This window comes from Lepidochelys kempii, chromosome 9 (genome assembly GCF_965140265.1).
Source record: "Lepidochelys kempii isolate rLepKem1 chromosome 9, rLepKem1.hap2, whole genome shotgun sequence".
NCBI lineage: Eukaryota > Metazoa > Chordata > Testudines > Cheloniidae > Lepidochelys > Lepidochelys kempii.
The window spans coordinates 32,672,344-32,687,416 of record NC_133264.1 but is presented as its reverse complement, the minus strand read 5'-3'; the positions used below and the strand labels follow the sequence as shown (position 1 = coordinate 32,687,416).

Here is a 15,073-nt window from a genome sequence, read left to right as displayed (position 1 = left end):
TCTGGGTAGCCTTCAAAGACATATTGCCGATCGGCAAGCTTTGCTGGGGAGGGATGTTTTTAATCTATAGGACTTCCTGAATAAATGGAAAGACTCCCTGCCTCAAGAGTTGAGACAGGAATTTGCAGCCCTCCTCGAAGAAAGTAAGAACATGGCCAGACCTCTCTCTAGGTAGTTCTGGTTGCTGCTGACTTGGCGGCCTGGACAATGGCCTCTGTGATCATCATGAGTCTCTGTTCCTGGCTCCAGTCCTCCAGCCCTTCCCCAAGAGGTCCAACAGTCAATCCAGAACCTCTCATTTGAAGGCTCCTCCCTTTTCTTGGAGCAGATGGACACACGACTTCACGAACTGAAGGACTCAAGGGCCACCCTACGATCCTTCAGCCTGTATGCTCTGTCTGTCTCCAGAAAACACTTTAGGGCCCAGCAGCCTCCTCAGTTCTCGGGACCTCCAAGACTTGAGCCCTACAAAAGAAAAGAGAGAGGTTATAAATGGTGCCAACCACTCCCATCCACCTCAGCCTCCCAGTTGGGGCCTCAGAGATACTCCTGTGGGCCCAAGAAGGCCTTTTGAAGATGCAACCAAGGGTGCTGTACCAGTTGCAGTTTCAGATCTGCCCCCCCTTTCATTTTTGGACCATCTGTTCTTCTTCAGCTTGGCTTGGGCATCCATAACATCGGACCAATGGGTCTTGAGTAGAGTGATAATCAGATATACCCTTCAGTATTTATCCACCCTCTTCCCCCCCAACCTCCATCTCTGTCCCTCTTCAGAGACCCTTCACACGAGCAGCTCCTTGTCCAGGAGGTGCAATCCCTCCTATGTATGGGATTGTGGAGGAAGTTTCTTAGGATTGAGGTGGAAGGGGTTATACTCCCAACATTTCTTAATCTCAAAGGCAAAAGGGGGGCTCCAGACCATCCTTGATCTGTGTCGCCTCAACAGATATCTTAAGAAACTGAGATTACGCATCATCTCCCTGGCTTCCATCATTCCATTCTTGGACCCAGGAGGTTGGTACGCTGCCCCCGACCTACAGAACATAAGAACGGCCATACTGGGTCAGACCAAAGGTCCATCCAGCCCAGTATCCTGTCTATCGACAGTGGCCAATGCCAAGTGCCCCAGAGGGAGCGAACCTAACAGGTACTGATCTAGTGATCTCTCTCCTGCCATCCATATTCACCCTCTAACAAACAGAGGCTAGGGACACACCATTCCTTACCCATCCTGGCTAATAGCCATTAATGGACTTAACCTCCATGAATTTATCCAGTTCTCTTTTAAACCTTGTTATAGTCCTCACCTTCACAACCTCCTCAGGCAAGGAGTTCCACAGGTTGACTGTGTGCTGAGTGAAGAAGCACTTCCTTTTATTTATTTTAAACCTGCTGCCCATTAATTTCATTTGGTGGCCCCTAGTTCTTATATTATGGGAACAAGTAAATAACTTTTCCTTATTCACTTTCTTCACACCACTCATGATTTTATATACCTCTATCATATACCTCCTTAGTCTCCTCTTTTCCAAGCTGAAAAGTCCTAGCTTTTTTAATTTCTCCTCAAATGGGACCCGTTCCAAACCCCTAATCATTTTAGTTGCCCTTTTCTAATGCCAGTATATCTTTTTTGAGATGAGGGGACCACATCTGTATACAGTATTCAAAATGTGGGTGTACCATGGACTTATTATAAGGGCAATAAGATATTCTCCGTCTTATTCTCTATCCCTTTTTAAATGATTCCTAACATCCCGTTTGCTTTTTTGGCTGCCGCTGCACACTGCATGGACATCTTCAGGGAACTATCCACGATGATTCCAAGATCCTTCTCCTGATTAGTTGTAGCTAAATTAGGCCCCATCATATTTATGTATGGTTGTGGTTATTTTTTCCAGTGGGCATTACTTTACATTTATCCACATTAAATTTCATTTGCCATTTGTTGCCCAATCACTTAGTTTTATGAGATCTTTTTGAAGTTCTTCACAGTCTGCTTTGGTCCTAACTATCTTAAGCAGTTTAATATCATCTGCAAACTTTGCCACCTCACTGTTTACTCCTTTCTCCAGATCATTTATAAATAAGTTGAATAGGATTGGTCCTAGGACTGACCCTTGGGGAACACCACTAGTTACCCCTCTCCATTGTGAAAATTTACCATTTATTCCTACCCTTTGTTCCCTGTCTTTTAACCAGTTCTCAATCCGTCAAAGGATCTTCCCTCTTATCCCACGACAACTTAATTTAGGTAAGAGCCTTTGGTGAGGGACCTTGTCAAAGGCTTTCTGGAAATCTAAAGTACACTATGTCCACTGGATCCCCCTTGCCCACGTGTTTGTTGATCCCCTCAAAGAACTCTAATAGATTAGTAAGACACTATTTCCCTTTACAGAAACCATGCTGACTTTTGCGCAACAATTTTTGTTCTTCTATGTTTCTGACAATTTTATTCTTTACTATTGATACATGATACAAAATAGAAATGTGAAAGTATGTATCTTCCATGGTCACAGAAGATTTCTCAGATCTGTAGTGGGTCATTGCCAGTATCAATTCCCTGCCCTTCCCTTCGGCCTATCAGCAGCCCCAAGGGTTTTTACGAAGTATATGGTGATTGTAGCAGCCTTCCTCAGTCAGCAATGTGTTCAGGTCTATCCATACCTTGATGACCAGCTGATCAAAGATCGGTCACAGGCTCAAGTGCAAGACAGGATCAGCCTGGCCCGAACCATCTGTACGGTGCTGAGCCTGCTGAATATGAGCAGAAGTCAACTCTCATCCTGGTTCAGAGAATAAAATTTATTGGGGCAGTGCTCGACTCAACCCAAGCCAGGGCCCGCTTCCAGACCATGGCAAACCTGATATACGAGGCCCACCCAATCACAACAGCTTGAGGGTGCCTCAGGCTGCTAGGTCACATGGCAGCTTGCACTTACATGGTTCATCAGACCTTGTGTGGGAAGTGCACCTCAACAATCTCAGGCCTCAGGGCCTCTGATCCTGGGAAGAACTCTTCCCCCCACATAAACATCAGGGAGCTCAGGGCGTTATGCCTGGTTTGACAAGTTTTCCTTCCCCAGGTCTCAGGCCAGGTGGTTCAAGTCCTGACAGACAATACAGTGGCCATGTTCTGTATCAGCAAACAAGGAGGGGCCTGATCCTCTGGCCTGTGTCAGGAGGCCGTTGGTCTATGGGACTTCTGTGTGAGACACTCCATCTCAAGGCGTCTCACCTCCTGGGAGCCTGGAACATGTTGGTGGATTACCTCAGCCAGTCCCTCTCCTCTCACCACGAGTGGTCTCTTCACCTAGAGGTCGTCAGTGTCATCCTCCAAAAGTGGGGGCCTCCCCAGGTGGACCTGTTTGCCACCAGGCAGTACAGAAAATACCATCAGCTCTGTTTCCTGCATGGGCACAGTATGGGCTCCCTCTCCGACGCCTTCCTGCTATTGTGGGCAGACCACCTACTGTACGCCTTTTCACCGATTCCTCTTGGTTCACAAGGTTCTTCTAAAAATCAAACGGGACAAATCAAGAGTTATCCTGATAGCACCAGTGTGGCCACACCAGCTTTGGTTTAGCACACTTCTGGACCTCTTAGTGGCACCTCCACTCTCACTTAACACAAACCTTGCCTCCCTGCAACTAACTGCATGGCTGAACCCTGAAGAACAGGCGTGCTCAGAACAGGTTAGACAAGTCTTACTAGATAGAAGAAAGCCTTCCACCAGGAACACGTACTTGGCGAAGTGGAAGTCTTTTACTTGTTGGGCCTCCAAATGGGATCTCTCTCCATCTCGATCTTCTCTTCAATCTCTCTTAGACTATTTGCTCCACCTGAAGCGGCAGGGTCTGGCACTCTTATCTATTAAAGTTCGTTTGGCTGCTATCTCAGCTTTCCACCTCCCCCCGTGAATGGCAGATAAGTGTTCTTTTACAAAATGACGGTCCGGTTTCTCAAAGGATTGGAAAGACTCTATCCTCAGGTTCGCAAACCAGTCCCCCCATGGAACTTAAACCGGGTCCTGCTGAGGCTTACAGCCCTCCCACCCCCTTTCGAGCTGTTAGCATCCTGCTCCCTACTACTTCTCTCTTGGGAGGTCACCTTCCTGGTGGCAATCTCCTTGGCCAGAAGTGTCTCAGAGATCAAGGCCCTTATGTCAGAACCACCTTACAAAGTGTTCTTCAAGGACAAGGTCCAGCTGTGCCCTCATCTAGCCTTTATGCCGAAGGTGGTATCACAATTCCACAACAACCAGGTGATTTTTCTACTTGTCTTCCCAAAACCTCACAAAAGCTCAGAGGAACAATGGCTTCATACATTGGACGTTAGGCAAGCCCTCGTTTTGTATATTGAGAGAACTAAGCCCTTCCGCAAATTCATGCAACTCTTTGCGGCAATAGCAGAAAGAATGAGAAGGCTATCTATGTCAATCCAAAGAATCTCGTCCTGGATAACTGCCTGCATTCAGGCTTGCTACAAACAGGTGAATGTCCCACCTCCAGCCATCAGCTGCTCATTCCACAAGAGCCCAGGCTTTGTCAGCAATTTTCCTTGCGCAGGTACCAATCCATGCAGAGCTGCTACTTGGTCATTGGTTCATACCTTCACATCCCACTACGCCATCACCCATAGGCCCAGGATGATGCCAGTTGTGGGAGAGCAGTGTTGCAGTCAGCACATCCATAAACTCCAAGCCCATCTCTTGGGATATTGCTTGTGAGTCATGGAATGGATATGAGCAAGCACTCGAAGAAAAAACTATTACTAACCTTTTGTAACTATTGTTCTTTGAGATGTGTTACTCATGTCCATTCCATGACCCACTCTCCTACCCCTCTGTCGGAGTTACCAGCAAGAAGGAACTGAGAGGGTGTGAGGCTAGCAGTGTCCCTTATACCGGCATGTATGTATGCCAGCAGTGTCCCTTATATGGTTCCAGAGGGCGCTAGAGCTGGCCCAATGGATACGCCAAGGGAAAAATCTCCCGCAACAGTACACGCAGCACATACACAGCTAGGATAGAATGGACATAAGCAACACATCTCAAAGAACAATAATTATGAAATGTTAGTAACTGTTTTTTTCCCTTGTCAGCGCACAGTTCCCGCTCTGTCTTTTACTGTTCATACTTCTCTTCAGCACTTGCTGAACTGGTAATTAAATTACTTCTATTTCATGAAAAGTTTGCAATTAAAATTGTTAAACGAAGGTCATTCAGATGTTATAGTTAAAGCATTAAGGGCATGATTTTCAACCTCTACTCCACTTCAACATTGACAGTTTATTTAGACAAATCACTGCTTGATATGTGGCAGGTAATATCAATAGTACATATCTGAATCAGGTACCTAGACATCTAAATAGCATAAATTGTACATGTAAAAAAATTTCCCAGCTCTTGTGCCCAAAGTGGAGGCCAGATCTTAAGGAATTTAGTTAATTTTACGCCTCATATTATCAGAGGAGTCTATAATTTAAATAACATAATTTTATAATATTAGATTGCCCATCATTATAAATCATATTAACTGTAATTGTCAGAAAAACTAATAATTTATTATACCTGAAAAGGTGCATGATTGTTCTCTAGTTTCTAGTATGCTGTACATTCCATTTCTAAATGCACCAAAGTAATGGGGCTTGCACCACATCCCTGGGGGCTATTCTGTGATCTCACCTTGGGTCATCACAAACCTGGGCTGGTCATTACATTCACAACACCCAGCACCTTGATTGTTATTATTTAAACACAACTCCTAGGAATCAAATGTTACAACAACATAACTGTAAGACTTTTTTTTGTTTAAGGAAAGATCCAATTCTTTAATGAGGCATTCTGATTTTCTTATACACTGGCCATGCAATAAATAGCATTGCCTATACATCACCATGGATAACTTGGTTCATTTACTTCCAGATGAGTGTTTTGTACACCTGCACACAGTGCCATGATGATAGTACCATCAGCCCTTGCTATTAGTGGCACAAATGTTTAGATTAAGATCCAGGATAAAGCAAAAGCTGAATAAAACACTTCAACGGAATAATCATTTGACTCACCCTGGATTTCAAAAAAATCAACCCCCCCCCCCCCCAAACGAAAACAAAAAACCAACCAAACAAAAACCAGTGAACAAATGTAAGGGTGAAGTTAGCATAATACTTTACTGCTCCTTAAAGCAGTTTACAAATGCAGATGTACTAAGGTAGAGACAAGCTAAAAGAGAAGCAATGCATATGTTATATCAAATCACCTTGTTTTCAATATGAAGTAAACCTGTTTTTTTGCTTGTTTGCAAATAACATAACTTTTAATGTTTTTTTTTCTTTCAATGATCAACATACCATATCCAAATAGTGGGTTAAATTCAACAGTTTTTCTTAACTAATGATATGGGTAAAAGGCATTAATAGACTTCAGCAGAAAATAATTATGTTAGAGTGAGTAGTGGAAAATGACAGCTGGAGTTGCATGGATACAGCATGTCCTAGGTCACCTTTGGATGACAGTTGCAACATAGGACAGCTAGTCTCAGTGGTAGTAAGTAGTTCATCATCATTGTTCCCATTATGCCTCTGGCGTTTAGGGCAGTGACGAAGCTCCTCCATTCCTGTCTCTTTCTGGCAAGTCTTTCAATGTCCCCCGCTGTACCCCAGGTTTTTCAGCCTAGCTTCCACAGCTCTTTGCCATGTTGTTTTCAGGCGGCCTCGTTTTTGCTTGCCTTCAGGTGTCCATCTTATTGTAGTAGTAAGTGGTTGGAGCCCTTTAAATAATGTGAAGGAGGAACAAATGGGTATTAAATAGGGCCCAATGAGCATGGGTATGTAGCCTCTTGGGTAGCAGAAACACAGGCATCTGACCCGTAGAGCTGAACAACATTAAGGACAAGGGGCTCAACCTACACAAATCACACTTGCACTGTAGGCGGCTGAACAGACACCCCAGCTTTTAATGAAGATTGTTGCTTGTAATACTGGACTTGCACAACGGAGTGATTGTTCAAACCTCTGTCCCCTTATCTTACATGTGGGGTTGAAACAAAGTTTAATGAATACTAAACCTACAGTTGTATTCTTTCTTCTGCTGCCACAGATGTTTGGTGTTTGTTCCTCTTTCTAGATGAAATGCATGAAATTAAGTGCATCTCCCCCCCCCCACCAAGAAAAAGCCTAGATAATTATTTGAATGCTTCTCTTTACCAGTAATATGAACATAAAGAAGCTTGGTACTGGAGTACAGCTGACATTGCTTTATAACATTCTTACAAAAGACATAAAAGATCTGTGCAAGGAAAAATTGAAAACAGCATGAGTTTGCACCATGCTGCCTTAATGGGAAAATTAGGCTGAGGAATCCTTTACCAAAAGCATTTGGAATCTTTTACTGGGCTTACTTCACAACTGGTTTGTTCCAGTCTTTTGAAAGAGAAGGTGGGGAAGTGAAGAAAAGAGTTATGTTTAATCGTTTCCTTAATGTTTCTGTTGGTTTCAGAGAGAGAAGGTGAAAATTAGCACAAGGAAATACAAATTGTTTTAAATTGAGAACTTCTCCCTTTTTACTCAGAACAACGAGGAGAGGAAAATATTGGTAGGAGAGAGGTTACAGAGAAACAAGTTTTAGCTATGAGCTTGCTTAAAGATAATACAACAAAACCCTCCTGAAGCCCTCACGTAGCAATTTATCTGTTCTTGGAATAGTGAAGGTGGCAGAAGGGAAGGATTGCTGGGGATGTTTAAATGAACAGATGTGAATAATTTTGTGATGTCATCTTTAGAATTATGTTTGACTCAAAACCACAGAGGAGGCAATCATTGTAGTTGTGAGTCTAAAGACCATGAGCTTGTGGGCATAGCCTTTCTTCATTTAAACACAGCTCTGCCCACAGGAGCCCCACATTACATAGTCTTTTGGGGCTAAGGATGCTACTAAGTCCATCCATGAAGGCATCCCTCCAACTGCAAGCTTAAGAACATGGCCTTAAGAACATGGCAAATTATGAGAGAATCTTTCCTGGTTGTGGTCTACACTAGAGTTTGGATTTGTTTCACAGGGGTGAACTCCCAATCCTGCAAGTTTTTCATGTTTAACAGGTGGTAGACTTCAGAGAGAAAACTACTGAACCATGGGTAGTTCAGGTAACTTAGGAAAACAAGTCTGGTGAAAGTGCATCTGAGAAGTTAGTTAGTCCAGGACACATCAATACCAGAAAAAGGGGAAGGACTTCAGAGAACAACAACAGAAATGATCAAGGGGAAAAAGAAATTAACTTATTAGACCAAATTAAAAACAATATTTATTACTAAGGTATTAATCTGCTAACTGTGTGTGTGGAGGTGGGTTGTGTGGATATGGTAACCGTCTGCAGATATTTGAAAGATATAGACGATAGAGGAATTATTTAACATGGAACATAGGCAGAATCTGGAGTGGTGAGCTGTAACTAATAGAGGGAGATTAGGATGAATATCAGGAAAATCTTCATGACAGGAAGATGTATAAGACTGTTGAATAGGAAGCCACATCACCTGACATTTAAATCTAGATTGAACAAAACCATAGTAAATTTACAACGGTATAATCATATATTAGCAGGGAAATTAATTAGCTTATCCTGGGGGATGTTTCCAGCTCTAGGTGAGGTGATTTTTTTGATAAACTACATAAGAAAACAGTCTCCTAATATACCTTTTGTCATAACCATACAGCTAAGGGTAGCCTAGAATTTCTCCTTACCTGTAAAGGTTAAGAAGCTCAAATAACCTGGTTGGCACCCAGCCAAGGGGACCAATGGGGAAAGAAGATACTTTCAAATCTTGTGTGGGTGGGGGAGGATATGTGGTGTGTTCTCTGGGGAAAGCAGAGAAGCATCAAGTCAAAAAAAACTCCTTCTCCTATAAACCATCCTGTACAAGTCTCTGATATTACAAAAAGAGTAAGTAAATAAGGCAAGGCGCGTTAGATTACCTTTTGTTTTCAACTTGTGAATTTTCCCTTTGCTAGAGGGAGGTTTATCCTGTTTTTTTTTGTAACTTTAAAGTTTTGCCTAGAGGGGAATCCTCTGTGATTTGAATCTGATTACCCTGTAAAGTATTTACCATCCTGATTTTATAGAGGTGATTCTTTTACCTTTTCTTTAAATAAAATCCTCTTTTAAAAACCTGACTGATTTTTCCATTGTTCCAAGACCCAGGGGTTTGGGTCTTTGATCATTTTGTAACCAATTGGTTAGGATATTATTCTCAAGCCTCCCCAGGAAAGGGGGTGTAAGGGCTTGGGGGGATTGCTGGGGGAAGAGGAACTCGAAGTGGTCCTTTCCCCTGCTTCTTTGTTAAATCCCTTAGTGGTGGCAGTGTTACTTAAACCCAAGGTACAAGGGAGAATTTGTGCCTGGGGAGTTTTTAACCTAAGCTGGTAGAAATAAGCTTAGGTGGTCTTTCATGTGGGTCCCCATGTCTGTACCCTAAAGTTCAGAGTGGGGAGGGAACCCTGACACCTTTATAAATTGAATTGACACAATGTAAAGAGATTCTACAAAACCATTTTCTTTCACTGGATGTCACATTAGGTTCCTCTGAGCTGAAGACTATCCACCAGGCTACAATTAGTGAAGTTAAAATATTTATTTTTAAAACATCAGATTAACTTGATTCTTTTTTCCCTGGAGTGTACACTGTAAGGTGGCTTTTTTGAAATGGAGAACACATGCTATGAACATTAAATTTGAGCAGCTTTCCTCTTCAACAATGTTTTGCTTAAAAACAAGATCAACCCCAGTTGTCTTTAAATTCTTTTATTCTGTTCTTCTACAGTTCAGCTTTACTTCTCAAGTTATAAACAGCTGGATACTGTTTTTCTCCAACATGTGCATGCTTTTCACTTCAATCAGATGTGTTTATTCCCCTCCTCCCCTGCAATTTTGTGGAGTACAGTTCCCCCTTGCAGCATTTTCAGTAAATGTGGGATTAGTTGAGTATACAGAAATAACTTCTTCTATAAAATTTCCATAAAAAAATAGCAGGTATTTATTTACAAAGTGTGAAAGACTGCAAAGTAATAATTCCTTATTAGATCCAATACACTGTATACTAATACCAATGTTCTCATTAGGAAAGTAAAACTTTATGTACTTTGTATTTCTGTCTGCCAGTGTTTAAAGGATATATAATATCACATTATTTTTACGCTACTAATTGTCATATACAATGTGGTAGTAAAAATTAACATTACTTGATCAGAACAAACAAATCAAGATAGCTTAATAGCAGCCTTTGCCAAAACAAAATAATAGGGTTATAATTAAAAGATACCCAGCAAGAAAGAAACTCATGGAATATTAAAAATCTGCATCAAATTGTCTGAAGTAAGTTGCCCAGAAAGCCTGTAATGTGTTAGATGGCAGTTTACTTTGGGAAAATCTTTAGGCTGTCTACACTACAGCAGCGCAGCACAGCACAGCTATGTCACTGTAGCACAGACATTTGCTAGAGACAGATGGGGTTTTTCCATCACTATAGTAAATCCACCTTTTGAGAGGTGGTAGCTAGATTGATGGAACAATTCTGCCGTCTACCTACCTGCATCTACAGGGGGGTTAGGTCAACCTAACCTGTTGCTCAGGGCAAGAAATTTTTCACAGCCTTGTGCAAGGTAGCTAGGTTGACCTAAGTTTTAGATGTAGACAAGCTCTTAGTAATAAGGCTTTAGCAGTGCAGGAAAGGGGAGATGTAAAAATGCTTTTATTTAATGCACAAACATTTTGACAGAAAAACAGTAAGTTATTTTATGCCAGTAAATACTTTAGGGAAAAGACCATAAGGTTATTGGATTCAGTAAGAGAACAGAATGAATCAAACCCTCAATTGATCACCATAAAGCAAAGATCAGCAATTTCCACTCATTCTATAGTGGAAGTACTAGAAATAATTAAATCCTATACAATTTACAGCAGCACCAATTAGAGCCACTATAGCTAAAGTTGTCTCAGGGCTTCAATTTTTCAGGAGTTCACAAACCTTTCTTTAAGTTTGGTCTGAGTTGAAACTTGGCATAAAACATCCAAGCCCATGACTGAGACTACTCTTCTGTTAACTTAAATAGGTAGAAAAGTGGTTAAAACAATTAATGGGCTTTTAAGTGGTTTCAGCACTTCAAACACAAAAAGGAAAGGTTTTAAAAAGTTAACTCCATGCATCCATATTGTGGATAAATACTTCAGTTATCTTTAGAAAATTACAATTGTTGTTACACTCATTCATGCTGTAATGGCTCCATAATATAGGTTGATATACATAAGACTGTTGCCCAGTATTATTCTGCTTTAAGAGAGCAATGATCTATTGCTAGATCCCACTGTTCAGAAGTGCCTACATACATCTACTGACTTTAAACTGTGTCCTGACTTGTTCTGTTGTCATATCTCACAATGACATGCAGAAGACCCCCCAAAAAAATACCCAGCTTGGTGTCTTGCTCCTGGGATAATTATTGCACTCAGGTCCCAGGTTGAGCTTTGAACCCTCCATTTTTACAGGTATGTAATGAGCAGCACCACTGGAAGCAGGAATAATCTTTCACAGTAAGAATTTTGGGTGCTATAAGGGTTATAAAATATACATACAAATTGACTAAATTACGAGCCTATTTGAAGTGTTCTGTGTAAAATGGATGTGCCAATGCATCAGAGACAGGGGAAGTGCACAGAATTTGATTTTGCCCAGAAGGTGCTTTTGTGAGGAAAAGTCTCTTATCATATTACCTGAAAAACAAACCCAAAGCTGCTATTAACCCTTACTATTACGTTAAAGGTTAATAAACCCAAACAAAAAATTCAGATTTCAGGCTAATACAGTGATTTCAAGGGCATAACACAGAGTATCTTCTATATAATATTTGGTGCATGGACAGACTGTCAACCCAGAGTTCAATTAATATTTAATGCTGAATTTTCTTGCTTTTGTACATTTCATGGTCCTTCAAAATGTTAATCACATGGGATAAAAACCAGCTTTAATCAATCAAATATACATTCTATTAAAGGTTGACAGGCACCAAATTTAGATTTTACAAAAACCAAGATCAACTGAAATGTTCCCATGAATTTGTTTTTAAATTCTAGCGAACACAGATTTTTTATTTTGACTTGAACATTCCTTGGCAGCATTTGCAGCCTAGCCATTACAGCTATTCTAGTGCATGAGAGTCAGAACATGACAAGGGTTAATTTCTGAATTTCACTCAGCCTGCGCAATGATAATAGACTAAATATTAGGACTGTCAAGCGATTAAAAAAATTAATCGCACTGTTAAACAACAATAGAATACCATTTATTTTAAATATTTTGGATGTTTACTACATTTTCAAATATATTAATTTCAGTTACAACACAGAATACAAAGTGTACAGTGCTCACGTTATATTTTTTTGATTACAAATATTTGCAATGTAAAAAACAAAATATTTTTCATTTCACCTCATACAAGTACTGTAGTGTAATCTCTTTGTTGTGAAAGTTTTACTTACAAATGTAGAATTATGTACAAAAATAACTGCATTCAGGAATAAAGCAATGTAAAACTTTAGAGCCTACAAGTCCACTCAGTCCTACTTCTTGGTCAGACAATCACTCAGGCAAACAAGGTTGGTTACAAATTGCAGGAGATAATGCTGCCTGCTTCTTATTTACAGTGTCACCTGAAAGTGAGAATAGGCATTTGCATGGCACTGTTGTAGCTGGCGTTGCAAGATATTTACATACCGGATGCGCTAAAAATTCATATGTCCCTTCATGCTTCAACCAGTATTCCAGAGGACATGCATCCGTGCTGCTGACAGGTTCTGCTTGATAACGATTGAAAGCAGGGCGGACCGATGCATGTTCATTTTCATCATCTGAGTCAGATGCCACCAGCAGAAGATTGCTTTTCTTTTTTGGTGATTGGGTTCTTTAGTTTCCACATCAGAGTGCTGCTCTTTTAAGACTTCTAAAAGCATGCTTCACACCTCATCCCTCTCAGATTTTGGACGGCACTTCAGATTCTTACACCTTGGGTAGAGTGCTGTAGCTATTTTTAGAAATCTCACATCGGTGCCTTCTTTGTGTTTTGTCAAATCTGCTGTGAAAGTGTTCTTAAAATGAACATGTCCTAGGTCATCATCTGAGACTGCTATAACATGAAATATATGCAGAATGTGGGTAAAACAGAGCAGGAGACATACAGTTCTCCCCCCAAGGAGTACAGTAACAAATTTAATTGATGCATTATTTTTTTAACAAGCATCATCAGCATGAAAGCATGTCCTCTGGAATGATCGCTGAAGCATGAAGGGGACATACGAATGTTTAGCATATCTGGCATGTAAATATCTTGCAACGCCAGCTACAAATGTGAATGCCTGTAAATAAGAAGCAGGCAGCAGTATCTCCCATCAATATAAGCAAACTTGTTTGTCTTAGCGATTGGCAGAATAAGAAGTAGGACTAAGTGGACTTGTGGGCTCTAATGTTTTACACTGTTTTGTTTTTGAGTGCAGTTATGTAACCAAAAAAAAAAATCTGCATTTGTTAGTTACACTTTCATGATAAAGAGACTCCACTTTAGTACTTGTATGAGGTGAATTGAAAAATACTATTTTTTTTATCATTTTTACTGTGTATATATTTGTAATCAAAATCGATATTCAAAATGTAAAAAAAAAATCCAAACATATTTAATAAATTTCAATTGGTATTCTGTTGTTACAAGTGTGATTAATTGCAATTAATTGTTTTAATCACGATTAATTTTTTTGAGTTAACTGCAATTAATTGACAGCCCTACTAAATATCATTACTAAAGAGTAATTTAAATTTTAAAATTCTGCTATTAACTATGCAGATAAGGGAATTTCTTCTAAACAACTGTTTTTAAGTTATTTTTAATAATATTATAATGAGTGTTGCTTCATCTAGTGAGGGGGGGTCTCTCCTCTTTAAATAAATAATAGCAACAGGCCTTTGGCTTCATCACATCCCAGGCATGGGACAATTGCAAGAGCATTAACTGCCCCCGAAGTCTTATTCTAACTAAAGGAAGCTTACATTAACCTGAAAGATAGTGACATTTTTAGATTGTGATGTGTAATCCCAAAGAGGGACAAAGTTAAATAAGCTCAAACATAGTCCTAGCCCTGTCTCACTGTATCTGGATAATCCAGCATTTAGAGTATATTAGGATCATGCAATTAAGAGACATCTGCAATAACAAGGTACAACTGCAAGGGTCAAGACTGAAAGACCATTTTTGTTTTGGTTTGTTTATTCTATATTAAATGCACACTGCAGTTACTTGCTTTGCTTTTTCTAAATCAGGGTACTTTGGCTTTTAGACTAATTAAAGGTAAAGTATTTTTAAAAAGTATTTTTAAAATGCCTGTGGATATTTTCAGTTTTAAAGTGCCTGTTAATTTTCCAAATGACCATTATCTAATTTTTAGACTGTAACAAATAAATTTTAGAGGTGGTTTTGTTTAAGAAGGTAGTGTGTGTGTGTGTGTGTGTGAAAATAAAGATAATTTGACAGCTATGTTCTTAAATGATAGATTCTACCCTAAAACAGCTTGTTATGGCTGATATGTTTGAGAACAGTGATTATTTAGGATCAAACTTTGGCTCTATCACACCTTGTTGCAAGGTGGGTGAAGTAATATCTTTTATTGGAGCAACTTCTGTTGGTGAAAGAGACGAGCTTTCAACCTACACAGAGCTCTTCTTCACCTACAGAAGTTGGTCCAATAAAAGATATTACCACACCCACTTTGTCTTTCTAATATTATGACACCAACCCTGCAAACAACTTCTCCATACAAGAAAGTTGTGCCAGTTTAACTACATTACAGCCTATGTTGGCAGAACTTATGTCGCTCAGATGTGTGAATAAACCACCCGCCTGAGTGACATAAGTTACACAGACCTAAGCGTCGGTGTGGACAGAAGCTCTCCCGCTGCCGTAGCTGCTGCCACTCATAGATGTGGTTTTATTATGCTGATGGGAGAGCTCTCACCCATCAGCACAGAACCTCTTCACCAG

At 40.3% G+C, this 15,073-nt stretch overlaps 1 long non-coding RNA gene across 1 annotated transcript in view; it reads left to right on the top strand.

Annotated features, from left to right (window-relative positions):
* The window catches only part of LOC140917303 (uncharacterized), a 63,168-nt gene that overhangs the window by 9,963 nt on the left and 38,132 nt on the right, over positions 1-15,073 (top strand). The window lies entirely within an intron of this gene.